Source organism: Cololabis saira, chromosome 13, assembly GCF_033807715.1.
Source record: "Cololabis saira isolate AMF1-May2022 chromosome 13, fColSai1.1, whole genome shotgun sequence".
Taxonomy (NCBI): domain Eukaryota; kingdom Metazoa; phylum Chordata; class Actinopteri; order Beloniformes; family Belonidae; genus Cololabis; species Cololabis saira.
Window position 1 is genome coordinate 3560571 of NC_084599.1, and position 26557 is coordinate 3587127.

At 44.2% G+C, this 26557-nt stretch overlaps 10 non-coding genes across 10 annotated transcripts; 6 read left to right on the plus strand and 4 right to left on the minus strand.

Moving 5' to 3' along the window:
• Window positions 1–1973: 1973 nt before the first annotated feature.
• Window positions 1974–2055, minus strand: trnas-uga (transfer RNA serine (anticodon UGA)). Its single transcript has one exon. It is a non-coding gene; the product is annotated as a tRNA-Ser (tRNA).
• A 2812-nt stretch (window positions 2056–4867) lies between these two features.
• trnas-uga (transfer RNA serine (anticodon UGA)) lies at window positions 4868–4949 on the minus strand. The gene has a single exon. It is a non-coding gene; the product is annotated as a tRNA-Ser (tRNA).
• Window positions 4950–6685: 1736 nt separating this feature from the next.
• trnay-gua (transfer RNA tyrosine (anticodon GUA)) lies at window positions 6686–6774 on the plus strand. Its single transcript is given in 2 exon segments — window positions 6686–6722; window positions 6739–6774. It is a non-coding gene; the product is annotated as a tRNA-Tyr (tRNA).
• A 1946-nt stretch (window positions 6775–8720) lies between these two features.
• Window positions 8721–8792, plus strand: trnap-ugg (transfer RNA proline (anticodon UGG)). Its single transcript has one exon. It is a non-coding gene; the product is annotated as a tRNA-Pro (tRNA).
• A 439-nt stretch (window positions 8793–9231) lies between these two features.
• Window positions 9232–9305, plus strand: trnat-ugu (transfer RNA threonine (anticodon UGU)). The gene has a single exon. It is a non-coding gene; the product is annotated as a tRNA-Thr (tRNA).
• A 958-nt stretch (window positions 9306–10263) lies between these two features.
• trnay-gua (transfer RNA tyrosine (anticodon GUA)) lies at window positions 10264–10352 on the plus strand. Its single transcript is given in 2 exon segments — window positions 10264–10300; window positions 10317–10352. It is a non-coding gene; the product is annotated as a tRNA-Tyr (tRNA).
• Window positions 10353–11631: 1279 nt separating this feature from the next.
• trnat-agu (transfer RNA threonine (anticodon AGU)) lies at window positions 11632–11705 on the minus strand. Its single transcript has one exon. It is a non-coding gene; the product is annotated as a tRNA-Thr (tRNA).
• A 952-nt stretch (window positions 11706–12657) lies between these two features.
• On the plus strand, window positions 12658–12730 carry trnar-ucg (transfer RNA arginine (anticodon UCG)). The gene has a single exon. It is a non-coding gene; the product is annotated as a tRNA-Arg (tRNA).
• A 931-nt stretch (window positions 12731–13661) lies between these two features.
• Window positions 13662–13735, minus strand: trnat-agu (transfer RNA threonine (anticodon AGU)). Its single transcript has one exon. It is a non-coding gene; the product is annotated as a tRNA-Thr (tRNA).
• A 2062-nt stretch (window positions 13736–15797) lies between these two features.
• On the plus strand, window positions 15798–15870 carry trnar-ucg (transfer RNA arginine (anticodon UCG)). Its single transcript has one exon. It is a non-coding gene; the product is annotated as a tRNA-Arg (tRNA).
• Window positions 15871–26557: the final 10687 nt, after the last annotated feature.

Genomic DNA, 26557 nt, shown 5'->3' on the forward strand with positions numbered 1-26557 from the left:
TTCACAGTGAATTTATCTGGTTTTGCAAGGGCCGTGTTGTTGCTTTGATGAAAGAAGCTAGGGTAATTTTGTTTCTTTGCCTCATTGCACACAAAAGCACAAAAATAGTCAAAGGGAGGGAAGCGGCCATGGTTGTCTTCTTTGTACCATGACCCAGACGACACCCACTTCTCCTGAAGCCCATATGGGAGCTTGTCCACAATTGGTCCAATTCCACAGGAGGTGTCGAGATATGACAAACTTGTAAGGTATCCATCCTCCTTGGCGCCTTGTATCTATATCATAAGCAGATCTTCAAGTTCACGCAACTTGGTGTGATCCTTGGCTGAAATCTTAGGAAAACTGTCCAACCGCTGACTGTTCAATTATTTCAGGGGCAGCGTAGCAATCATGTAGTCTCTCCCAGGCTTCAGCTGCTGCATTGGTGAAGGAGGACTGCCATGCACGAAAATTCTCTGGCTTATCATTGAATTGCTACAGTCCTGATGTAACAAGATCTCGTCGTGCCAAGTACTGTGCCAAAGATTCTGGGAGAGATGGTGTGATAGCTGGAGGTTTACTTCGGGGAGTGTGGTACTGAGCGTGTAAGTTTATGGGAGAATCTTCCTTTTTGACTTCAGATTTTGCCTCAACTCTGGTTGGCTCAGGTAGGTTTGATTCTGTAATGTTCACAGTTGGTTGCCATGTCTTGAAGCTGTCATGTGATTGTGCAGGTACTGGAGGTTTGACAGGTGGATCCGGTGACTGTGGGGAGGGAGATTGATTTTGAAGGTCAATCTGAGTTTGAACATATTCGCTGGTGCGTTGTATTCTAACCTTTTCTGATTCGGATTTTCCATTTTCCATTAGGGCATGTACTTCTGCAGCATCTTCCCACACCTGTGCCTCCACCATGGCTGCATCTGCTTCTCGATGTAGCATTAGCACTTCCAACTCTGTGTCTATCCTAGTTGCTTCCAACTGATTTTGAGCATCTCTTGTTATCCTTTCTGCTTCTCTGGCAGCCTTTTCCATTTTCAGTTTAGCTTCTTGGTTAGCATATGATGCTCTCACCTTGGCAGCTTCGGCTTTAGCTCTGGCGCGGGCTACACTTGATGCCGATGACTTGCTGCTCCTAGAACTGGATACAGACGACTTGTTGTTTGCTTCCATCTTGACTCCACTTAAACATCAAATGGTGCCTTTTCACTGTAGTGTTCTCGTTCAGTGTGTTGTAACTCCGACTAAACACCAAGTTAAACCATCGCTAATGAAGACAGAGTCGTAGTAAGGTTGAGCGTTTACTGTCACACTTCTTCATTAACATCGTGGTGAAAACTGTGAATAAAACAATACAAAATATTCTGTTTTTAAGTAAATATTGCATTGTACATGAATTTAAACATTAATTTACATCACTCTATGCACTTTAAGTAGAAATTAAAATGTTTTTTAACATGAAAGTAAATGTAAATAAAACTTCCTTTTTTAACCGTTCATCAAATGAAATCTTTTAACAAAGCATTGCTATTTATGTTTTTTAACATCCTAAACATTAAATATAGGAACTTACAGCATTGACTCTATGATGTTTCCTAGCAGGCGGACGCAGATTATATTCAGAGCATGCACCACATGTCTGCCACCATTTTCTCAAGAACAGGAAGTGCCTAACAGGACGTGATGTCATCAGTGACCAAATACCAAAATAAATCGTTCTTTTAAACAAGTTAAACTTATAGCAGATTACTGTAATACATCATTTCAAACTGTAATGAATACCAACGAATTATTTAAGAGACAAATAAATAAGAAACAAAAGAATGCCTTAGAGGCAGCACACTCCCATTAAAGGCCATTTCTGTCCTCTGGTAAGGCAACCATTAGAATCCAGAGTGGATTTAGCATGACACGCACAATTGTGGAGCGTTGCCAATTTTTTTCCCAAGTTGTTACTTGCAACTGTAAGTCTTCTTGCATGTTCAAACATTAACTGTTGTTGACAGGATTTGAACCTGCGCAGGGAATCCCCAATGGATTTCAAGTCCATCGCCTTAACCACTCGGCCCCAACAACTTGTCACATTATGGAACATTTGGCTGAAATAAATGTGTGTTTGTTTGAATCAGAAACAGTAGTCTGAGTCAGAGATTTATGCAATTTGTGTTTTTTCTCCTCCAAGTAACAAAGTTTCAAGACTGTAGTACAATGCTTTACCTGAAGACCAACATTGGCATCATGTGTGAATGCTGAAAACCTACATCTTGCTTCTCTTTCATGCCAAGAGGTCAGCCGGTAAGGCGTAGTCCGTAAACCCTTTCCCCTTTCTTTAATTGGGCTCCTTTTTTGTTATATTGCCCCAACCAATGTGCCTTTTTTAAATAATAAAATATTGTTTGTATTATTGAACTCTGTCCCCTATCTCCCTCCCTGAGTGAAGGAACCTCCATGCCCTTTTGTAGAGGTGATAATTGACCTTTAGTATGGGTCCTTGGGCCCTAATCAAAGGTGGTGTTGTCAGTAAACAGAAAAAGATCTAAAGATCCCAAACTTAAATAATAGTGAACGTGCCGCCACATAAAGATATATGTTACCTGTCTTCTTGCACATATATGCGTGAGACTATATGTCTAATTTAATGCCTGTCAAGTCAACAATTAGGACTCATTTCCCAAAAAGGTTTGAAGCCATGTACACATACACAAAGTCTGTTTGTCCAAAACATATTCTTCCCCAACAAAAAGCATTACACTTATGAAGACCTCATGTTTCTCACATTGGCTGGGAATCAAACCCAGGTCAACTGCTTGGCAAGCAGCCATGTTGACTGCTATACCAACAACGCTGCAGGAAAGTACCTGAAACAGCTGAATGAGACGTCACAGTTTTCCAGCCACATGAGAAGGTGAGCAGTCATGTCAGGGAAAGTAACTATTTGATGATGGTTTCTTCAATATCACAAGCTACTTACCTCCATTTGTCCCTTAGCTTATACATCAACTTCTTGTTGTATAAGCTGCATGTTTGCAGGTATATTCAGTTAGACATGTGTTGTCATCCATTGCATTACAACATTCTCTTAGAAAGAGACCATAGACTTGGAGAGGTTTGATAATGACAACTGTCATTGACATTTGAATGAACAGAGCTCTCTCTTTGTACCCACTCCTGACTGGATCAAAGCTTTCTCAAGTACAGGGCAGTGACGGTCAGCCAACGACTGTTCACTGACGAGCAACATAATCACCTCAATATTCATGAGGGCTGTTAAAATGTGATGACAGTTCAGTCTGCTTTCTAATGCTTAGATCATGTTATGGACCAACAGGAAGCACTTACTATACTGAGAAACATTGTCAGTGTTTGTTTTGGGCCAATGCTAATGCACAAGTCTGACTTGTGTTTCAACCAACAAAACTAACGGTATTTGTTTTTTAAATCTAATTCCTTACATATTTTCTTCAAGAACAGGTGGACATTCAACTGCTGAAATGATTTCCAGTTTGATGAAGACATGGGCACAGTTGAATTGGTCATAATTACGAAGAGGTTAGGCAGCCAACGCAACAATCAGACAGAAGCACAAAAATATACAATGGAAGAAGAAACTGATCATATTTCTACACTGAATGGAAATTGAACCTGGGCCATGGTAGTGAAAGCAGCAAATCCTGCCCACTAGACCTTCAGGAAAACACGTTATGCTCTCTTAAAGGGGTTGTATTACTACATTTTGTTGATTAATGTTTCTGATTCAATCAAACAAACATATTTAAAGAAAGGATAACTGATGTACTTCCACTTTCTGGACACTTTTGTTTAAAGGAGCATGAGCCAGGATTGAGGCAGGATTTATGAAAAAAATTTGTATACGTTTTAAGTTTTCTAGTAATAATGTCAGATGAAGCGTTCCAAACCAAAAATAATGAGCCCTCTAGTGTATCTCTCCGTTGCCTTGAACAGGCTGTGTGCTGCAAAATGTTCTGCAATTCGGTCCCGAATTTCCCGCGCTGTCCTGCAGATGTCACGTCACATGACGCTGCATGTGCGTTCTCCCCGTTCTCCCGTGCCGGCTTCGCTGTTGGCTGCAGTACCCCCGACGGCCGTCGTGGTGAAGGGTGGCGCTAGAGAGTCTCATTTCTTAAAAGGAGCCTCATGCTCCTTTAATGTTTGAGTTTTGTCAGAGAAAGTACTTGATGGCACATGCACAAAGGAAATCCTGGATTGCTCCAATTCATCCAAGATGAGCTGGTCTTCAACTTCAGAGTCCACTGATGAACTTATATGTTTGAAGAGAAGAACTGACACTTTGAAGAACTGACTAACACGTTCTTTGGTAGGTCTTTTGGTCATGTTCTGGGTATGGGTCTCTGGAAAGCATCTAGAGACAACTCTGTTGTATTAGACGCTATATAAATAAAATTGAATTGAATTGAATTGAATTTTTTATTTAAATTCATCATGTAAATGACACAATTGATCAAACATTACACTTGTCAGTTTAGATTAGCATGAAACTCTGGTGACATCAACAAGAAAGTATTTAAGTATTGAAGGTAGACTTTACCTTGTAAGGCAGTGTAAGGCAGTTTATTAGGAGGTGTGATCATGAAGAACCACTCTTCTGTTATTCAGCACGCGGGCCATTAGAAGGCCGTCTGTTAAGTTTGGTAAGATATAAAGACGTTCACAGTCACGATAGCCAGGAACCGAACCTGGGCCGACTGCTTGGAAAGAAATGTAAAACTAACTTAATGTAGGCTGATGTTACCTATTAATGCATGCTGGGGATCACACAAAAAGACACCACTGATTAGTTCAGTCTACAGTTTACAACTGCAAGTTGTTACTTGCAACTGCAAGTCTTCCTGCATGTTCAAACATTAACCGTTGTTGACAGGATTTGAACCTGCGCGGGGAATCCCCAATGGATTTCAAGTCCATCGCCTTAACCACTCGGCCACAACAACCTGTCACGTTCTTGAACATTTGGCTGAAATAAATGTGTGTTTGTAAGCTGAATCCCAATCTCTACCCTCACAGACTCACAGACTTACGTGCGCGCTCCCGCGACTTGCGTAAGGGCTTAGGGCTGTCCAGTTCCTAAAGTCGTTTAATGCTCAAGGGCTCCCGGCAGACATATTGAGCCCTTACTGCTCCCTTCCCGCAAGTCATCATCCCAGCACACTTTTGGAAAGGGAATTGCCCACAGTTTATTGCGTTGTGACATGAAAGGAAGACCTCAGTTTAAAACCCGATTCAGATAGAAGGGATTTCTGTGAACTGACCCGTCAGAGGTCAAACCGTCTTTTGTATAAATGTGTTGTGTAAAGACCAGGGAGAATGTAAACAAAACAGGGGGCGGAGGAAAAGGAACCATGTGCGACTGCGAGAAGAAAGTTCACCTGTAAATATAAATACATATCCCACTGGTGATTTAAACTCAGAAACTGTTGTCCTGTGATGATTTTTCAACGGCCCTATTATTTCCTTTACAAACAGGGAGCGACCAACAAACGGAGGGAAGAAAACCAAAAAAAGGACAAATGAAGTTTTGGACTTTGTTCAAGACTAAAGACATGAAGAGAGGCTGAGGGAGCTGGATGAAAAGGAGGAGGAGAGGGAAAAGACATCATTGACATTTTTGGGAAGATGGAGGACAAAATGTAGTTTTCTTCATCATTTTCTTATTCATAATTTGAGGTTCAATTTCTTTTGTTTTCATTTGATATTAGACAAATCCTCAATTGACCTGCTGGTGTTGAATAAACAAGACTTGCTTTTCTTTGATCTGAGTACAGTGTTTGAATTAAGATTCCCTATGTTAACAGAAATGCATACATGTAAATACTAGCAAGAAAGTTTTAGATCCAACACAAACAAGTCAGGCAGTAATTTGGTTAGTCATTTATTTATAACCACAAAATTTAAACAATTTCAGCAAGTTGTACAAAGACGTTGCAGTAAATAGTAATAATATAACTGTAATATTTAGCTCAGGTTACCATCAATTTATACGCTCTCTTACAAAAATGAAATTACTCTGCGATTGAGCCTGGCATACTGGATGCGCTGGTATGGGTAGATTGAAAGAAATACAATGTTAACAAGGAAATACATATTGTACTGTGCGCATATTTAAATTGTGTTCTTTGTTGAATTTTATGCTCCTTTATATAGGCTATCACTTTGTTTTCAAACATCCGTAGGATGATCATTCCCAAACTTGTAATACCGGTACGTAACATTTTGATCTGACTAGGAATTTTGTAAATTGAAATGTTAAATAAAGTTTATAAAAAACAAAAAAAAAACACAAACGTTTTTATCTGACATGTTTCCGGTTTCTGGTAAGTGCTGTCCCATTCCCATTCATACCATTTGGAGCCCTCACACTCTCTCACACTTGATCACGTGCCACTGACATCACTAAAGTATGTGAGGGTTCAGGGCTGGAGGGTTTAGGGTGGAGATTGGGATTCAGCAATAGCAGTCCTTCACCTTAAACTCTCGGTCACCTCGTCTCCATGTTGGTGTTTTCTCCCCAACAATGGAATGAGAAAGAGTAGAAAATCGTGGACCACACGGCCACCTCGTCTGTTGTGGCGCATAAGGGAGACAATAATTCATGTAAAATGTTTCTTTTTCCAAGTTTCAGGCCTTGGTAGAAGAATACACAAGTCATGGAGCTGTCAAAGTGCATCCTCCTTCGATAGCTCAGTTGGTAGAGCGGAGGACTGTAGAACCAGTAAAACAGGTATCCTTAGGTAGCTGGTTCAACTCCGGCTCGAAGGACTGCCATTATTTTTCATCTTCCCAGAGCGGGACTCTATTTCATCACTGTACTCGGCTATGGCTTTGGCCACTGCCATCTACTTTGTTTGGGACATCTGAGTTCTTACACCACGTGTGTTTCCACATGTTCCAATCAAAAAGGGCTAGTGGCGCAATGGATAACGAGTCTGAGTACGGATCAGAAGATTCTAGGTTCAACTCCTGGCTAGCTAAAAAAATCCTAATATTCTCCCAGTCACAACCTTGGTAGTGTACATGTTTCTTCTGTGTCATTTATTTATTTACTTGCTTATTTCATTTGTCTCTGGGTATGCCCGGAAATGTACACTTCAAAGGTGCCGCAGGATAGGCCGTCTTCCATAATGTTTTCAAAGCTGCCCCGGCTCATGCATTATGTTTGTCTTTCATGGGACCTCTTTTATTCATTCTCTTCCTTCCTCATATCTCATTCGAAGCAAATGCCCATACCTGACGACAGGGGCGGCACACCCTTTATGCTCCTTTATGTAGGCTACCACTTTGTTGTCAAACATCCGTAGGATGATCATTCCTAAACTTATAATATGTAACATTTTGATCTGAAGTGTTTCCGGTTTCTGCCAAGTGCTGTCCTATTCTTATTTCTACCATTTGGAGCCCTCACACCCTCTCACGCTTGATCACTTCCAGCTGACGTCACTTAAGTCTGTGAGGGTTCAGGGCTTGAGGGTTTAGGGCGGAGATTGGAATTTGGGCATAGTCTCCCTTATGCGCCCCTTGCCGGGTCCTTACCACTGGCAGAGTCCATTGTCCTTGGCTAAGTGTCTGGGCCGTAGCACCCCTCCTCCCCACCCCAATCAATTGAAGTGTGAATGGTGTGAAAATCTGATCCAAACACCCTAGTGGATTTTTTTGTGTCCGTGGCACCTTTTTTTTCTTTTTCCAAAAATTTGAGAAACACTCTGGCTGCCACAGGAGTGCTGTGACCCGGATTACTGTGAATGGTGTCTATTTTGTTCTGGAAAAATGAGAGAAAGTTGTTGCATTTGGTTACTGTGAAGGAGCTGGATATGTTATCACTGGGTTTAAAGAGTTTATTTGTTGTGGAGAAGAGAGCCTTGGGGTTGGATGAGCCGGAGTGGATGAGGTTTGAGTAGTAGGTGGACTGAGTTGAGTTGAGGGCGTCTTGTACTGGTGGAGATAGTCTGCTTGGTGATGGATGTTTAAGCCAGTTTTTTTGAAGAGTCTTTCGAGCTGACGCTTGCGGGATTTAATCTAGTGGAGTTCAGGGGTGTACCAGGGGGCTGAGTGTGTGGAAGTGACTATTTTGGTTTTAGATAAAATGCCCAACATGCAACAAATACCTCCGAATCAAGGACATTGAATCCCATGCCAGTACTGGTGGAGCAAAGTAAGTGGTGAATGTCATTTGCATGTAATGTCACATTTATTCGTTTTCTAAGATGGCATTCATTGCAACTTCCATTCTCAGTTTTAGTCCTGTACGGAGCTCGAATGCTGGACCTGAAAGTTCCCATTTTGTGTTGATTCTTGCATCTAAAATCTAAATCAAAAATTCAAAATCCAATAGATGACATCTCATGGTAAAAAAAACAAAAGGGATCCGGACACTTTACTGCCCAAATAGCTCTCCATCTTTTAAGATGTCATGTATTTTAACAGTGAACAAGATGTTTTGTGTTGGGTTAACTCAAAAGCTGAGAGGGGAAAGACCTTCAACATTTGTAACTCAAGTTTTTCACTGAAAGGTCCTGATCCAGAAGTTCAGCCAGACAAGGGACCTTTTTCATGTGAGACAAACACGATAGACACTAAACTACAGAAACTGTGCAACAGGTTATTGATCATCATTCAGTTTCTATTTCTATTCCCCTTAATGTTATAAAAAACCATCTAGACAGGTATGATGTGACCGTGATTTTTTGTTTTCAGGATATGTGTTTTGTGGCCTGTTGGTCTAGTAGTATGATTCTCGCTTTGGGTGCGAGAGGACCCGGGTTCAATTCCCGGACGAGCCCCAGAGATTTATGCAATTTGTGTTTTTTCTCCTCCAAGTAGCAAAGTTTCAAGACTGTAGTACAATGCTTTACCTGAAGACCAACATTGGCATGATGTGTGAATGCTGAAAACCTACATCTTGCTTCTCTTTCATGCCAAGAGGTCAGCCGGTAAGGCGTAGTCCGTTTGCATTTCCATTGCATTACAACATTCTCTTAGAAAGAGACCATAGACTTGGAGAGGTTTGATAATGACAACTGTCATTGACATTTGAATGAACAGATCTCTCTCTTTGTACCCACTCCTGACTGGATCAAAGCTTTCTCAAGAACCCTGGCAGTGACGGTCAGCCAACGACTGTTCACTGACGAGCAACATAATCACCTCAATATTCGTGAGGGCTGTTGAAATGTGATGACAATTCAGTCTGCTTAACGTAAGTTGGAGACATCTGTTGTGGGCTCTGTGGCTTAGTTGGTCAAAGCACCTGTCTTGTAAACAGGAGATCCTGGGTTCAAATCCCAGCAGAGCCTTCTAATTAAGAATATCACTTAAAGCTTAGTACATTTAACAACAGCAAGCACATTAACTTTTAGTTACTTAGTTGAAAATCACTCATCTTGGAGCATTTAAGCAATCCAGGATTTCCTTTGTACATGTGTGATTGAGTACTTTCTCTAACAAAATGTAACACATGTCATCGTTAGTATAGTGGACAGAATCTCTGCCTGTTACACAGACCTAAACAGTAAATAGTAATAATATAACTGTAATATTTAGCTCAGGTTACCATCAATTTATACGCTCTCTTACAAAAATGAAATTACTCTGCGATTGAGCCTGGCATACTGGATGCGCTGGTATGGGTAGATTGAAAGAAATACAATGTTAACAAGGAAATACATATTGTACTGTGCGCATATTTAAATTGTGTTCTTTGTTGAATTTTATGCTCCTTTATATAGGCTATCACTTTGTTTTCAAACATCCGTAGGATGATCATTCCCAAACTTGTAATACCGGTACGTAACATTTTGATCTGACTAGGAATTTTGTAAATTGAAATGTTAAATAAAGTTTATAAAAAACAAAAAAAAAACACAAACGTTTTTATCTGACATGTTTCCGGTTTCTGGTAAGTGCTGTCCCATTCCCATTCATACCATTTGGAGCCCTCACACTCTCTCACACTTGATCACGTGCCACTGACATCACTAAAGTATGTGAGGGTTCAGGGCTGGAGGGTTTAGGGTGGAGTTTGGGATTCAGCAATAGCAGTCCTTCACCTTAAACTCTCGGCCACCTCGTCTCCATGTTGGTGTTTTCTCCCCAACAATGGAATGAGAAAGAGTAGAAAATCGTGGACCACACGGCCACCTCGTCTGTTGTGGCGCATAAGGGAGACAATAATTCATGTAAAATGTTTCTTTTTCCAAGTTTCAGGCCTTGGTAGAAGAATACACAAGTCATGGAGCTGTCAAAGTGCATCCTCCTTCGATAGCTCAGTTGGTAGAGCGGAGGACTGTAGAACCAGTAAAACAGGTATCCTTAGGTAGCTGGTTCAACTCCGGCTCGAAGGACTGCCATTATTTTTCATCTTCCCAGAGCGGGACTCTATTTCATCACTGTACTCGGCTATGGCTTTGGCCATAGCCGAGTACAGTGATAGATAGTTAGAAAGAGTACTTTCTCTAAGAAAATGTAACACATGTCATCGTTAGTATAGTGGACAGAATCTCTGCCTGTTACACAGACCTAAACCTTCCCAGTAGTTAAACAGTGCGCGACCCAGTCACCACGTGACTTGGTCAGCCATCTTTTCCTTTGTCTCAGCCCATCACATGTATGGGCTGAAATGGTTGGTTTTACTTTATCAGTTTGAGACATATTTTCATCCTCATTTTTTAAAAACATTTTGATGCAATGTATTTTCATCAACAGTCAGTGCAGTATGTTCATAGATCATACATCCACTTTCTTGTTTGCTAAAAGCTCTGGATAGATTTCAGTTAATCTCTCACAGGAATCTCATGTATGAGAGGAAGTCTTAAGTAGCAGAGGATGGTTTCCATCCATCGACCTCTGGGTTACGGGCCCAGGACACTTCCGCTGCGCCACTCTGCTGTTTGACCAGGATGTGACTCCGGACCATCATTAGCATCACTAGCTGAAAATGACTGTATAAACTGCTTAAACATCATTCAAGAACATACTCATGGTATTAGATACATCCATATTCCTCCTTCTCCCTCTCCACGGTGCAACTAATCTTTTCTGCCTTCACATCACATCACTGTCCGATTGCAGCTGTTTTCTCAATAAAGCTTTGAACAAACAAAGAAAAAAGCGCTGCCCGGCCGAGGCCGCATTGCATTCTGGGATATAATAAGCGAGGTAGAAGAAGAAGGCGTTCAGCAGGGGTCACCAACCCTGGTCCTCGAGGGCCGGTGTCCCTGCAGGTTTTAGACGTTTCCCTGCTTCATTGCACCATGATACAAGTGACTGTGTCATCAACAGAACTATCCAGACTTTGATGACAAGCTGGTAACGAGGATTAATTAGAATCAGGTGTGTTACAGCAGAGAAACATCTAAAACATGCAGGACACCGGCCCTCGAGGACCAGGATTGGTGACCCCTGCTTTAGAGGACACTTTGGTTTAGCTACCCTCTCCGGTTATTACAAAAATAAGGAGAGATTAGGAGTTCTCCAATAGAATGACAAAACAGAGAACATTCACTAAGAGCAAGAGTACTTTTGACAATTAAGCTATAATTAAGCAATCGTGTGAGAAATACTGCTAGAAACAGCAGTGAGAGATATGTGATCTTGCAGGCATCTCAAGCCATTTGAGTTTAGAGGCTCTGCTGGGATTTGAACCCAAGATCTCCTGTTTACTAGACAGGCGCTTTGACCAACTAAGCCACAGGGCCTCCATCTGCAATCCAGAAGGTTGAGTCTACACTTTGAAAATCACTCATCTTGGACTGACACCACTGATAATCTCCCTCCATCTGGGGCTCCATGCAAGATCTCACCTCGTGGGGTAAAAATGATCACAAGAACGGTGAGTAAAGATCCCAGAACCACACGGGGAACTAGTGAAGGACCTGCAGAGAGCTGAGACCAGAGTAACAAAGGAACCATCAGTAACACACTACGATCAGGGACTCAGATCCTGCAGGGCCAGACGTTCCACTGCTGAAGACAGGACATGTCCAGGTCTGAAGTTTGCTATAGAGAGCATTTGGATGATGCACAAGAGGATTGGGAGAATGTTATACGGTCAGATGAAACCGAAATAGAACTTTTTGGTGGAAACACAACTTGTCGTGTTTGGAGGAGAAAGAAAGCCGAGTTGCATCCAAAGAACACCAAACCTACTGTGAAGCACGGGGGTGGAAACATCATGATTCAGGGATGTTTTTCTGCAAAGGGACCAGGACGACTGATCCATGTAAGAGAAAGAATGAATGGAGCCATGTATGGTGAGATTTTGAGTGAAAACCTCCTTCCATCAGCAGGACATTGAAGATGAAGCGCTCGTGGGTGGGGGCGGGGCTTAGAGGAGGCACCGCAGCGCTCCGCCAGCCGCAACGGCGCTCTCCGGGATGGAGACGCCGGTGGGCAGGATGCACGTTTGGGTGGGCACAGTTTCTCTGTAAATGTGCTGTCCAAAATGTTTAATAATCGTATGCGCGTTCGTGTTTGTGGGGGCGTGGCTTTAGACGGAGCGCTCGTGGGTGGGGGCGGGGGGGGGGGGGGGCGGGGCTTAGAGGAGGCGCCACTTTCAAATCTTGCTAGCTCTCAGAAGTTGCATAGAAACTCTTTAACTAAAGTGGCAGGATTAACTGTTTTTTTTATGAGAAAGACGAGCAAGTCGTGGACCACATGGCCTAATGGACAAGGCGTCTGACTTCGGATCAGAAGATTGAGGGTTCGAGTCCCTCTGTGGTCATAGAGCCTTCAGATAGTTAGAGCTGGGGTCCTAACTCACATTCACTCTTTAGAGGACACTTTGGTTTAGCTACCCTCTCCGGTTATAACAAAAATTCAATTCAATTCAATTCAATTTTATTTATATAGCGTCTAATACAACAGAGTTGTCTCTAGACGCTTTACAGAGACCCATACCCAGAACATGACCCCCGAGCAGTTATTACATAAACAATGGCAGGTAAAAACTCCCCTAGTGGGAGAAAAACCTTAAGCCAAACATGGCAAGGAAAAACTCCCCTTTAGGAGGGAAGAAACCTTGAGCAGGACCAGGCTCATCAGGGGGGACCCTCCTGCCGAGGGCCAGACTGGTGGGTCAGGGACGGCAACAGCACAGCAGGCAGGTGGAAGCAGCAACGGGATGACCGGGGGTGGGGACCGCAGGCCAGCACGCAGCTCCCGAAGCTCCGGCCCAATCAGCAAGTCCCAGGTTGGGGTGCAGGGTCAGGAAAAGACTTGTGCTCCGTAATGCAAGCTACAAGCCACCCACGACCACCTGCAGGACAAAAGAGAGAAAAGGGAGGAGAAGGGGGGGCCAGCAACGGGATGACCAGGGGTGGGGACCGCAGGCCAGCACGCAGCTCCCGAAGCTCTGGCCCAATCAGCAAGTCCCAGGTTGGGGTGCAGGGTCGGGGAAAGACTTGTGTTCCGTAATGCAAGCTACAAGCCACCCACGACCACCTGCAGGTTCCGGTGTCCGGCAAAGGATGCTGCAAAATAAGGAGAGATTAGAAGTTCTCCAATAGAATGACAAAACAGAGAACATTCACTAAGAGCAAGAGTACTTTTGACAAAGTACTCTGCTATAATTAAGCAATCATGTGAGAAATACTGCTAGAAACAGCAGTGAGAGATATGTCATCTTTCAGGCATCTCAAGCCTTTTGAGTTTAGAGGCTCTGCTGGGATTTGAACCCAGGATCTCCTGTTTACTAGACAGGCACTTTGACCAACTAAGCCACAGTGCCTCCGTTTGCAATCTAGAAGGTGAACTCGACAGGGAGAAAGCCTGTTTTGGATATGCATGACTGATACATATGAACAAATAAATAAAAATAAATAAACCCCACTTCTACATACCATAGGCAGTTGTGCTTGCTATAAAAGCTGTCATTGATGAAGTTCTTCTAAGACGAAACCGTTCTGTAACTCTTCCAGTGGATGATATGCTCTGTTCACTGATAGGTCCTGATCCAGAAGTTCAGCCTGGTAGAACCAGAGAAGGTACCTTTTTCATGTGAGACAAACACGATAGACACTAAACTACAGAAACTGTGCAACAGGTTATTGATCATCAATCAGTTTCTATTTTTTATTCCCCCTTAATGTTATAAAAAACCATCTAGACAGGTATGATGTGACCGTGATTTTTTGTTTGCCGGATATGTGTTTTGTGGCTCGTTGGTCTAGTAGTATGATTCTTGCTTTGGGTGCGAGAGGTCCCGAGTTCAATTCCCGGACGAGCCCTAGAGATTTATGCAATTTGTGTTTTTTCTCCTCCAAGTAACAAAGTTTCAAGACTGTAGTAGTGCAATGCTTTACCTGAAGACCAACATTGGCATCATGTGTGAATGCTGAAAACCTACATCTTGCTTCTCTTTCATGCCAAGAGGTCAGCCGGTAAGGCGTAGTCCGTAAACCCTTTCCCCTTTCTTTAATTGGGCTCCTTTTTTGTTATATTGCCCCAACCAATGTGCCTTTTTTAAATAATAAAATATTGTTTGTATTATTGAACTCTGTCCCCTATCTCCCTCCCTGAGTGAACGAACCTTCGTGTCCTTTTGTAGAGGTGATAATTGACCTTTAGTATGGGTCCTTGGGCCCTAATCAAAGGTGGTGTTGTCGGTAGACAGAAAAAGATCTAAAGATCCCAAACCTAAATAATAGTGAACGTGCCGCCACATAAAGATATATGTTACCTGTCTTCTTGACCATATATGCGTGAGACTATATGTCTAATTTAATGTCTGTCAAGTCAACAATTAGGACTCATTTCCCAAAAAAGTTTGAAGCCATGTACACATACACAAAGTCTGTTTGTCCAAAACATATTCTTCCCCAACAAAAAGCATTACACTTATGAAGACCTCATGTTTCTTGCATTGGCTGGGAATCAAACCCAGGTCAACTGCTTGGCAAGCAGCCATGTTGACTGCTATACCAACAACGCTGCAGGAAAGTACCTGAAACAGCTGAATGAGACGTCACAGTTTTCCAGCCACATGAGAAGGAGAGCAGTCATGTCAGGGAGAGTAACTCTTTGATGATGGTTTCTTCAATATCACAAGCTACTTACCTCCATTTGTCCCTTAGCTGATACATCAACTTCTTGTTGTATAAGCTGCATGTTTGCAGGTATATTCAGTTAGACATGTGTTGTCATCCATTGCATTACAACATTCTCTTAGAAAGAGACCATAGACTTGGAGAGGTTTGATAATGACAACTGTCATTGACATTTGAATGAACAGAGCTCTCTCTTTGTACCCACTCCTGACTGGATCAAAGCTCTCTCAAGTACCCCTGCAGCTCCGGCTCGGAAGCTGTATCGTGGTCCGTGGGGATGTAGGCGTCTCCATCACGGCGAGAGCGGAGAGTGCCGGTGCGGCTGGCGGAGCGCTGCCGTGCCGTGCAGGCTCTGTTGCCACAGCTACTCCGTAGGGTACGCCGTAGGGTACGCCGTAGGGTACGACGTAGCTGTGGCTCTAGAGCCTGCACGGCACCGCAGCGCTCCGCCAGCCGCAACGGCGCTCTCCGGGATGGAGACGCCGGTGGGCAGGATGCACGTTTGGGTGGGCACAGTTTGTCTGTAAATGTGCCGACCAAAATGTTTAATAATCGTATGCGCGTTCGTGTTTGTGGGGGCGTGGCTTTGGACGGAGCGCTCGTGGGTGGGGGCGGGGATGGGGGGGCGGGGCTTAGAGGAGGCGCCACTTTCAAATCTTGCTAGCTCTCAGAAGTTGCATAGAATAACTTTAACTAAAATGGCAGGATTAACTGTTTTTTTATGAGAAAGACGAGCAAGTCGTGGACCACATGGCCTAATGGACAAGGCGTCTGACTTCGGATCAGAAGATTGAGGGTTGGAGTCCCTCTGTGGTTATAGAGCAGGGGTCCTCAACCCTGGTCCTCGAGGGCCGGTGTCCCTGCAGGTTTTAGATGTTTCCCTGCTTAACACACCTGATTCTAATTAATCATCGTCATCAGCTTTTAATCCAGGGCTGCACAATTCTGTTGATGACACAGTCACTTGTATCACGGTGCAATGAAGCAGGGAAACATCTAAAACCTGCAGGGACACCGGCCCTCGAGGACCAGGGTTGAGGACCCCTGTTCTAGGACATTATCATAGAATTCAGACTGTATCACAGTGGTGACAAATTAAGCAAACAGATAGAAAAGGACAGACAGAGTTGTGACACTTCCACAGTGTTTCCCCTAGGTTTTTTTTTACAAAGGGTGGTGGTCGTCTATCTTGTCTGTCACTGTAACATTTGCCTGATGAAGTAATGCTAGTAAACAGTGTGTGGACATTCCTCTTCTTTTTTCTAAATATAATTTACGAACTATACCAGATGCTCTGATGGAGTTGAAGAGGAGCTCCAGGTGGTCCAGGCTGAACCTGTAGGTCACGACATATCGCTGTCCTTCAAGCAGGAACCATCATCATCAATGTATCTATATTGATGATGAAGCCCAGGATAGAGAGGAACCTTCAAAAGCAAATATTGTATTACTATGATGATCCAGCTAAAACACAACACGAGAAATCAGGGATGCAAACACAAACAGTATGCTATGAAAATAGTAGATACTTCCAGAGCAGCAGTTCTCAGGGAGCTGTCAGGGCAGACACAAAGCCACATTTCACACAAATCACTTCATTACCATATTTTGAGAAATAAGCGGGCCGTAACCTAAAGCTGACAAGTTTGCATCCCTGATCTTAAAAGTATAATCAATGAGAGCTGAGGTTTTGCATCCTTAAAGTTACTTTTAGGACCCTAAACCTGCTACAATCAGTTCACAACATAACATGCAGAACAGTGAAATACATACCATATTCACCTGCATCTGGGGAGGAAAAAAACGGCACAGAAGAACAGGGACAAATTTGCTGACAGCAAACACATTGGAGTACCACTTTATCCTATGAACTTATCTGATGCACTCCATGCGGAAGAGAAGAGCATCCTATGGCACCTGAACGTGATCCAGACAGGATAGAGCACCTGAACGTGATGCAGACAGGATAGAGCACCTGAACGTGATCCAGACAGGATAGAGCACCTGAACGTGATGCAGAACAGAGTAGACAAAGATAAACAAGAGAACAGAGCATCTCATGAACTTATCACATGGACTTTAGGGATGCACTGAAACTGGTACAATTTGTACTGGGCAATGGCGACTGTAGCAGGGCGAGTGCTACGGGGCCCGACCGACAGGATAGAGAGGACACGGAGTTTAGTGCAGAACCCTTTATTTGTCACCAGCCACCAACACACGTGCTTCAGCTTCAGCAGCTTCAGTCTGACCACCAGTCTCAGCAGCAGCTTCTCCTCTTATAAGGCTGGCAGGGTGGAGAGGTTGACGAGCCACACCTGTGTCCCGTCAGCCTGAGTGGCTGCAGCTCCTCCACTCTGCCACAGCGACTATACTCAAAAGTTGAGTAGTTGTACTTATATTTGGGTGGGGGTAAATAGTATCAGTGCATCGCTAATAGAACATTTCCTATTTTTAAGACCTCTTTGTTCGGTAGATGGGTGTGCCATCTTCCATCTTCAGAGATAGCAAGTACCCCCTGGCTTTTGACAGGAACTCTCTGATGCTTGTCCGATTCCTCAAGAAAAGGGGGGCTTTGAACCCTCTGGCTCTGGGATTGCGGCTGTTCAGGGTGTCAAACAGCCTGTCTGTTATCTAAAAACAAACGTCTAAATCAGGGGTCACCAACCCTGGTCCTCGAGGGCCGGTGTCCCTGCAGGTTTTAGATGTTTCCCTGCTTCATTGCACCATGATACAAGTGACTGTGTCATTAACAGAACTGTGCAGCCCTGGATGACAAGCTGATGACGATGATTAATTAGAATCAGGTGTGTTAAAGCAGGGAAACATCTAAAACATGCAGGACACCGGCCCTCGAGGACCAGGGTTGGTGACCCCTGGTCTAAATTCATTACATGGAAGCGCTGAAATCATCACCATAACCGAGTGTCAACAGTATGTAGTAAACACCCAAGAATGAGGAATAATTTGATTTCTCTCCATTTCCTCTGGGCCTGTGCTTTTTAAAATGAAATTACTATATATACACTTCAGGTGGAGCTTTGTTTGGTTTATTACACACACACACACACACACACACACACACACACACACACACACACACACACACACACACACACATACACACATATAGTCATTTAGTCACATGCACACACACACACACACACACACACACGCATGATCATATACATACACACACACACACATAGACATACACACTGGCTTGTTCACCTGCATGCTGACTCTAGTTTTTGGGTTTAGGCAGCGGTAGCGATAGCTTAGCTCAGACTGCGATCAGATCTCAAGATTTAGGTCGATTGCTGTTCGTGTTTTGGTTGGCTCCGTGCCGGTTTCGTGCTTTGTTTGTGGTTTTTTGTTGCAGATTTCCAGTGCTTGACGTGTGTCTCCGTGTGTTCCTGCTTCCTGGATTGGCAGTGGATGTCGTCACCCCCCCCCCCCACCCCCTCCCCCCCCAAAAAAACAAAAAAAAAAACAAACAAAAAAAAAAAAAAACACTGGGTTTGTATGTGTATATTTATGTATGTGTACGCATATGTGTGCGTATATATATGTATATATTACATATAGTAATAATGCACATATATACACTTTTGGTTTCTACCGACATGGTATCAATCAATAATATGTGTGCAGACAAGGTAAAAAATAAAAATAAAAAAATAAATAAATAAAAAAAAAATAAAAAAATAAAAATAAAATGAAATTACTGCACTGCCATAAACCTGTAAATCTGAGATGTGACAATAAGGGTGTTTCTGAGGTAAGGATGAGGTAGGTATTAACAGTTTTATCCAAATTCTTGCATATTGTTGAATTTGAGGATGGTCATAATTTTTGTAATGATTCCGTAATTATTTAATCTCCTTTGCACCTTCGGCCTTTAAAAATCAGCCCTTAATTGATACACAAATCCCTATTACCTCAATGAATTCTGAAGTAGCTTCACAGTCTTTGAACTCTGCATAGCCCATGTCCCGCAAGGTGCGAAGCGCCACTGCCACAGAGTTGCTCAAAGTCTGAGCAGCCAGGGAGACCTTGATTGAGTTTATGAGGAGATAGTTCAAATGAAGAAGGCATTGAACCCATTTCTATTGCGGTCCTATATACATAATCATGCAAACATGCCTTCATCTTCTGATTAGCGAAGTTCACATGCTTATCTGTAACTCTGTTGGCAGCATGTAGTCCACTTTTCACTTGGACATTGTTCAGGTGAACTATGTAGCTCCAATTGATGCTGCCAGTCATGCCTCTTATTGGGCTGTACGCCTGCAAGATCAGAATATTTTGTCACTGTACATGTCAAATGTAAAGCTCCACATTCTCCACAATTATGTAAATACAATAATAAATGTATAAAAGGAAAAATAGATTCAACCAGAGCAAATAGGCAATAATCTGAAAGTACCTGCAACATATTGCGTGTCAGCTTCAGCATGTGGCAAGCGTCCATCACGACAAAAACATCGTCATGGGTTACTGGATGTGGAAAATGAGTCTTCAAAGGCTCAGAGGGGTTTCCTCTTAGATCACATCCAAGTTGGGTGCACATACTGACATTGGATGCGTGGCCATCCATTGTCATGCACACCACCCGTATCTGACGACGATGAAGCTCCTCCAATGCATGCTCTACCAAGACATTCTGGGTTTCTGGTGTGAGGTTCTTGGTCAAATAATACGCAATTGGAGCTCTCCAATAACCTTTAAGCCCAACCACCATGAACACATGAGCCTCAGAAGCAATGTCGGTCTCATTCAATCGATCCCCCATGTCCACATATCCGGACATTGTTTGTGTCTGAGGATCATATTGAACGTGCTTTTTTATGGCCATGGCATCCAGTATCATCTTCTTGACGCCGCCTTTCCAGCATGTCCAACATCATTTTGTTGAGACCAGGTTTGGCATTAAGAGAGCTCAGCCACCTTAGTAAAATTAAAAAGTAGCCATTCAACCACATTTCCATTTATCAATTAACCTAAGCAGGCCTATTGTGGACAGTGGACATACTAATGCCACTTTTCCACTAGTCTCGCTTCAGCCCGGCTCGGCTCGGCGCGGCTCGACACGGCTCCACCCGTGTGTTTTTGCACAGCCAGGTGAGAAGTGGGGGGGTTGGGGTGAAGCTGCTGTGACGTACTCGATTGCGCAGCACCTTTGTTTGTGTCGGCGCTGATGAGAAGTCAGCTGGAGCCAGGAGCGGCTGAGAAAAAAACAGCCCGTCTACATCGCTTTTTTAATTTTCTCGACAGCCACCAGGTTTATGAACATCTGCACCTCAGAGTTGGATCACCAAACAGACGTTTGTGCTGTATAATAAAATCGCCGCGAGTCGCGAGTCGCCTCGCGCTGACTCCCGCTTCCTGATTCAAACGTTTGACGGCCCCGTCCCCCCGACCAATCAGAGGCGTGGAGGGTGGTGACGGCCCCGCCCCCCGACCAATCAGTGGCGCGGAGGGTGGTGACGTCAGAAATAGTCCCTGCTCAGCCCGCTATAGAACCTCGCTGAAATGGTTACAGAAAAATGTATCGGCTTGGAGCGGCTCTACCCGCCTCAGCCCTAGTGCAAAAGGGCAAAACGGGGCCGTGGCGGGTAGAACCGAGGTAAAGCGAGACTAGTGCAAAAGGGCCATAAAAGTAGCTACAATATCAAAATGTATCAGCACGAGACATTGAGCTGTTCAATAATATTAACCATTCATAATAATACAGTCTGCAATGCTTAAGTGATTAAAATAATTTAATGTAAAATTAGATATCTTTAAGAATACCTCTACAATGAGCTGGGATGTGGGAGGTGAATATGAAGGGAGTCCCTCAGATAATGGTAAGCCTTTGGACCATGCAAATGGAGAGTGAGGGCAAACTCTCTCTGGGCCTGGGTGTATTCTGCACCGTGTCTTGACAGGAGGTGAACAGGAAGATCTGAAATTCAATAGCAAAAGTGATTTAGTGTACCACCTTTTAATAATAACTAGGAAGTCAATAAAGGACATGAAATAAACAAAATATTCAACGTAAATAATATTTTTATTTTACCTGAGTAGCACTCAGCTCTTCATTGATGAGATTTTTGTTCTTCATCACCTCCAGAAGAGCCCACATATTTCTTTTTGCCCTCCTTTCCCTCGCTAAGGCATTGGACTTAACTCTTACTCAACCTTACAGAGGCTTCATTAATCTTGGCCTTTACAGCCTTGGGGCAAGCAGGCAATACGTACAGGTGGTCAGGAGCCTGTCGCTTGCGGCTCTTTCGCCTCGGTCCAATGGCTCCCTGTTGCTTTGGCAAAATATAAAATATATAAACAATAGTAATATGGAAGACATTTTTTAACAACTCAATGTTCACGGCTCAATGCTGTGGGCCTAAAGATATTTATACGTTATCCAATTCTCCAATAAAAGGTTAGTGTGTTGATTGCAATGGTTACCTATGGTGTAGTTTTAATGTTTGCACAATGTTTATTCAAGTGACATATCAAATGCAAATACTCACAACCTCAGGCGAGGTGATAAAAGGAGCTATGTCATAGCTCCTTGTATCACGGTGTGCTGAAGCAGGGACACATTTAAAAGATGCAGGACTGCCGTTTGAAGTCAGCGCGAAAGTAGCCCGCGGCTTCCTCTTTTTATTCAACAGGCAATGGCAGCAAAAGTCTGTTTGGTGATCCAACTCTGAGGTGCAGATGTTCATAAACCTGGTGGCTGAGGAGAGAATTAAAAAGGGATGTAGACGGGCGATAAGGAACGACCAGATCTACCAGGAGCTCTGTCACTTCATAGCTGCTCGCGGCTCCGGCTGATTTCTCATCAGCGCCGACGAACAAAATTTTTTAAAAAAGCGTTGCCGCTTATGGCTTCTCTCACTCTCATTATTTTACCTAAAATTGAATACAAGCCACAGACCCAGCAGCACATTTATCATCTCATCCAGGTTCTACATCTTCAGTGTTGTTGTCTTCTCTGTTTAGATCACACAATCAAATACGTCACAGCAGCTTCGCTCCAACCCGCTCACTTCTCACCTGGGTGTTGAAAAACAAACGAGGACGAGGCGAGGACGAGGCAGGACGAGTCGGGGCGCGCTGAGTAGGTACTAGTGGATAAGCGCCACTATCGTTGGTTGTGCCTACATGCCGAACAGCAGTATAAAGTATCCGGCCTGCTTGGAATCCTTGGGAGGGTTACTTGATGGTGCTCCAACTGATGACTGCATTGTTTTACTGGGGGAATTCAATGCTTACATAGGTGATGACAATGTTACCGGGAGGGGCGTGATTGGGATTAATGGCTTCCCCGATCTGACCCTGAGCAGTGCTCTGTTATTGGACTCGTATACTTGTCACAGTTTTTCCATAACAAACACCATGTTCATGCATAAGGGTCATCAGTGCACATGATGGACACCCAAGTGCCGGGGGTTGATGATCGACTTTGTTGTCCTTTTTATCTGAACTTTAGTGGTTTGGGTAAAGAGAAGAGCTGAGCTGTCAACTGATCATCTGGATCATCTGGAGTCAGATACGCTGGCGGAGGAGTAAGTTTGACAGACCTGGCAGACCTAAACATGTTGTGAGGGTCTGTTGGGAACATCTAGCTGAGCCCTCTGTCAGGGACGTCTGCAATACCCACCTCTGGGAAAACATTCTCCTGGATTCCGAGGGAGGCTGGAGACATTGAGTCTGAGTGGACAATGTTCTCTGCCTCAATTGTCAAGGTCTCTGGTGCCTGCCATGGCTGCAATCCCCGAACCCGGTGGTGGACACCGGAAGTAATGGATGCTGTTGGACTGAAAAAGGAGCCCTATCAGACCATATTGGCCTGTCCCCTTACTGATGCAATTGATGGTTGCCAGCAGGCCAAGCAAGCAATAGCCCGGGTAGCCCAGGAGGCAAAAACATGGGTTTGGGAGAAGGACTATTGGTCCGCCTCCCAAACCCGAATCGTCGAGGCACCCCGCCACGACTGCTACCCAGCCCACATTGCACCGGCCTGCCATGGTCCTTCCTGCGGGTGGTGGGCCTACAGGAAGGCGGGCCCACGTCGCCGTTTCGGGCTGAGCCCGGCCGGGTCCCACGGGCAAAGACCCGGCCACCAGGCGCTCGCCTACGAGCCCCAACCCCAGGCCTGGCTCCAGGGCGGGGCCCCGGTGACGCCGATCCGGGCGATGTAACGGCCCTTGCTTGCATTCTTCTCATGGTAGGCTTATGAACCGCTCTTAGTCTGGCCCGTCACCCAGGACCTGTTTGCCATGGGAGACCCTACCAGGGGCGAAAGTGCCCCCGACAACATAGCTCCTAGGATCACTCGGGCACACAAACCCCTCCACCACAGTAAGGTGGCGGTTCAAGGAGGGGAATGATGAACTCATCTGGTTAATATCCTATGGAAACCAAAGCGAAATCACACCTAATTCCTCACATTTGAATTGTATTTTTGTTGGTTGCTAAGTATCTGTGCAGCACTTAGCTACCAAACACCACTGCATTGCATTGTGGGAAGTTTCTGTTTAGCTAGTGTCCATCAATCCACACTAATACATTTCTCCAGAATGAGTATGGATACAGCATACTATTGTGAACGTACTAATGTTTCGGACGCACTAAAACATCTCACATACTGTTTTTGCTACTCATTAGGGTGGAAGGATGGCATTTCGGACGCAGCACAGATATACAGAAGGGTTAACAGGACAAAGGTGTAGACGATCAGGGCCGATGGGAAACAGGGAAGTCAAAACAAAACTTAAACACAAAGACACGCCCAACCGAAACAAACCGTGACAAGTATTTTTTTATGGCAGATCTAAGCCAAACAGTGATGCGAGTGTGGAGAACAGGTTGGATTATTGTTTTACAAAAGATAATTGCAGTTCCTGAGGCACATCAAACGCTCTGAACTCAAAAGAAGTGAAACCAGATTGTGCTTTGCGTAACAGTGAATCATAAAGTTTAAATAATCAGCACTGATGCCAAGGTAAACTGATCTTCAAATCAACAGAAACCCATCCATCAAACCATTTTTTACTGCTCCTCAGTGAGGTGAATTGTGTTTGTTCCTGTTTAGCTCACTTGTGGGATAATGGAAATAATCACTGCCTCCATAGAGAGAGTTAGTGGAACTGGGACATGGCCGGCTTCAATCACAGCGACTCCATGGCAAATTTCTAATGTCCAAGTTTTGCTTGGATTTATGCCCAAAATGGTTACAACATCTAAGAGACCTCCACTGACTCACCCATGTCTTTCATATTTGTTATTTGCCATTTACCACACTCCTTTTCCTCTTTCTGCACATGATAATGACAAATTTTAGCCAAGGGTGAGGACAAAGTCACACGTAAAAAGATCAAATGAATGATAAATGAATAGGATTTCATATTGAAGTAGCTAAAAATCTGATGGAAAAAGATCAGCTTTTCTGTTAACACTGTCACAAAACAAAAATTGCCACTTTAGGTGGAAAAGAAATAGTAACAATTTATAAAGCATGGCAGCCGCAGAAGTAGGACCTGGTTTCTGTCCAGTTGAGCGCTCTTTTTTTTTCTTTTTTTACTACCATTAAAAATACACATATAACAAGCACCTCCCAAATACACACACAGCAGGTGGGGTTTCAAAGTGTGTACATAATACATACAGAGAGTACATATTATTTACATTTAAAGGAGCCGTCTGTAAGAAATGGCCAAAACTGGTACTGCAGTCACTTTCAAAATACTGTTGAGCGGCGTGTACCCTCCCCCTCCTCCCCCCGACCAGAGGTTGCCAGGTAGGCTGCAGAATGCAGCAGGAACGTAGGCTGCCATGGCTGCGATAATTAGAGCCGAGCTGGCAACCCGGATGCCGTGGAGGGAGGGTGGCTACCTCTTCTTTTAGAACCAGTGAAACTACAAAACAACTGGCAAGTCTACAAGATGTAACTGAACTTTACTCAGTTCTCTTTTATTGGAATCAAGTTGTTGACTTGTTATAGAGTTTCCTGGCTCAGGTTATTTGTATATGTTCATGTTTTGTAATCAAACTTAGTACATTTATCATTATTATTATTTAATGATGCTGGTTCTGGCCGAGCGGTGGCTTAGTGGTTCTCTCCATTCTCACCAGTGCTTCCATGTATAATCCAGGTTCCTCCCACAGTCCTAAAACATGCATGCTTGGTTAATTAATGATTTGAAATGACACATAGGTGAGTGGGAGTGTGCATTGATGTTTGTATATGTGGCCGTGTGATAGACTGGTGACCTGTCCAGGGTGAACCCCGGCCTCTCGCCTGTGATTAGTTGGGATAGGCAAGAGTGCGGCGCACAAAAAACGTGCGTACGCCACTTTCTACGCTCACGGTCGGATGTTCAAAAAGTGAGTTGAACGCGAAAAGATGCAGTCTTTCACGCACACATCAAGTCTGGCGTACGCACTTTTCTGAGGATGGGCGCAGACTCGGCGCAGAGATGGCGCAGAGCAGGGAGCAGAGCAGGGCGAGCCTGCGCGCATCGCATACATATTTGTTGCAAGTTGCTTGGCGACCGAAAAAAAGTTTCATAACCATATATTGATAAATGATTCAATTGATCCTGATATGAGGCATGGGAATGCTATATTTTATTTTAAATTAACATTTTATTGTTAAAAGAGCAAAAGAATATCACATTTCTACCACTTTTAAACACACCAGGTATGTCCAAATTCTGGGAGATTTCTCTCCACTTTTGTCCCTTTTTATTGATGTCCCGATAGGCCTGCAGTCTCATCCCACAAGACCTGGAACCAGGACTAGACCTGGACCAGGAACCAGCTCCTCACACAGACTCACAACCAAGATCATTCTTTCTTCCATCTTGATCGTCTCTGATCTACAAGCTGCAAGTTTTTTTTCTCCCTCCAGCACCTTCTCTCCTATTGGACACCGCCGAGATGCCGTCACAGGGCGCATGGTGGAATTTAAAAATGTTCAATTCGCAGCGGCAGCTTGCGGCAGCTTGTGCCGTCTTGCGCCGTCTTGCGCCGTCTTGCTGCCCCGGCAACCCGGCGGCGTGCGCCCTGTTGCGTGCCGCCAACCTCGGTGCAAAGCCCTGCACCCTTGCGCAGCGGCAGCACATACACAATGGATGGGAAAACGGCGCCAGACAGGAAACAGCTTTTTTCGGTCGCCAAGCAACTTGCAACGAATATGCGCGCTGCTCTGCACCGAGTCTGCGCCCACTCGCCGACTCTGCGCCACCCCGGCGGTGTTGCCGCGTTCTATGTGAAAGTAGCTTAAGACTGGACCATCAGCTGGTTTAGTCTGGACCTGCTGGTCCAGGACTAAGACTGGACCATCAGCTGGTTTAGTCTGGACCTGCTGGTCCAGGACTAAGACTGGACCATCAGCTGGTTTAGTCTGGATCTGCTGGTCCAGGACTAAGACTGGACCATCAGCTGGTTTAGTCTGGACCTGCTGGTCCAGGACTAAGACTGGACCATCAGCTGGTTTAGTCTGG